General features: G+C 47.5%; 1 pseudogene; it reads right to left on the bottom strand.

Annotated features, from left to right (window-relative positions):
• Positions 1 to 347: 347 nt before the first annotated feature.
• On the bottom strand, positions 348 to 1,219 carry LOC109547328 (small ribosomal subunit protein eS1-like; annotated as a pseudogene).
• Positions 1,220 to 1,868: the final 649 nt, after the last annotated feature.

Genomic DNA, 1,868 nt, shown 5'->3' on the forward strand with positions numbered 1-1,868 from the left:
TACCAGGAGGAGAGCCCTTGGAACCTTGGCAAATAATCACCCAAGATTTGCCTCATAAGCAGAGTGGGGAGGAAAGGTCGGGTGGTGGGTGTTTTCTGTTCTTGTCAGTAGCTCACAGGGCTTCCTGATAATGGGGTTCCTGGTCCTGTGAGCAGCTCACAGGGCTCCCCAGCCCACTTTAGAGAAACTAGAGCTGCCTGGAAGAGATCAAGTCACAGTCCCATACCTACCTTGGGACACTTTCACACTGGGACATCAGATCGAGTGTCCTCATTCCGTTTTGTCAAGTGGCCCTTATTACCTAGCCCTTTTCCCAGTCTCACCTCTTGGCTCACATGGCTGGCCACTTTCCTTTTTTTTTTTATCACAAATGAGGTCTTTTATTTGTCACCATTAAAAGTCTGATTTTTAAACAGATTCCTGGACTGGTGGCTCATGTCCATCAACTCGTTCAACTTTAGCACCTGTCTCGTCCCCAGTAGCTTTTCCAGAACTACTACCTTCACCATGTAGCTCCATGAGTTTTCCCAATTCAAACTTGGGCTCTTCAGCATTTTTACTTTTCTAACAAAGACATGATGGAGTGGATAAATAGATTGGCAGGCCTTTTCTATGTCTTTTCCAATGCTGTCTGGAATCAATTTATTGACCACCTCTTTCAAGTCATTTGTCTGCACCTCTCGGGTCATGATTTCCATCATCTTCTTGCGGATCTGGCGGACCTGCTGGTGCTGGGCATAAGAGGTCTTCCGAATCTGATTGTTGCGTTTTTTAGTAAAACCCACACAGAAGAGACGAAGCAAATAACCATCGGTAGTCTTGACATCAACGTGAGCTTCAATCATGGTCTGCCATTTTTTGACCATGGAGCACATTTTGTCACGGGTAAGATCCATGCCATGGAAATTAGTCAGGCAGTTTTTGCCCTGAACATCCTCAGTAATAAGCTTGAATTTTCTAAATGCAACTTCATCATTCTGCAGATCAGCAAGGCTCACTTCAAACACACGACCCGAGGCCATCAGATGCGATATTGGTTCCTTGAGTTCTCGTGACTAGTGTTTTCCCAATATTTCTTATATTGAACATAGCTGGTGCTTTCACATCATACCAATCTTTCTTAGAAAATGGGTCAACCACTTTCTTCTTGGCTCCCTTTTTACCACCTTTCGTAAGGTGCTTGTTCTTTCCGACCGCCATGGTGCTGCTCCGAGAGCCAAAAGGCTGGCCACTTTCCTTTACCAAACCAAAAGTGATGACGGAGAATGCTACTATTGACCCTGGAGGTTGGCAAGGAGGACCAAAAGCCCTGGTGCAGCTACTACTGCCTTGTATAGGGGTCCCTCTCGTCCATAGGTTCCCTTCGTCCCCGGGCATCTGGTACCATGAAAGGCCGGCCAGAGGCAGCAGGCAGACACATGTGAGTTTCAGTCTCCAATCCCCAATGATGCCATATTATGATCCCCTCAAGGGGGCACAGTCCAGATTACTCTGGGAGCTATACTGTGTGTGCACCACACCCAAGTGTCGGGTTCCTGGGCAGAGTTGCTCTGAGTTTGGCTGAAGGCTGCTGCTGTTCTACCTCATCAGAGTATACTCAAAGGCTAGAGTCATTCATCCTCACCTGAGCCTCCCAAAGCATCTGCAGGGCTCCCTCTGGAGCTGGGGTGAGCCTGGAACCTAGTGGGTAGGTGCCGGCAAAAAGCCACCATCCGTCCCTTCATGGTCACCAAAATTTGTTATGACCTTTTTTTGTCAAGCCCCAGTAAGGGTCCTCCTGCCCAGTGTAGCTTGCAAATAGAATGAGACCAAGTTTGGATCAGAAGCAAAGGAAAGCTTTACTCTTTGATCAAAGAATGGAGAGGTGC

This window comes from Tursiops truncatus, chromosome 1, assembly GCF_011762595.2.
Source record: "Tursiops truncatus isolate mTurTru1 chromosome 1, mTurTru1.mat.Y, whole genome shotgun sequence".
Lineage (NCBI taxonomy): Eukaryota > Metazoa > Chordata > Mammalia > Artiodactyla > Delphinidae > Tursiops > Tursiops truncatus.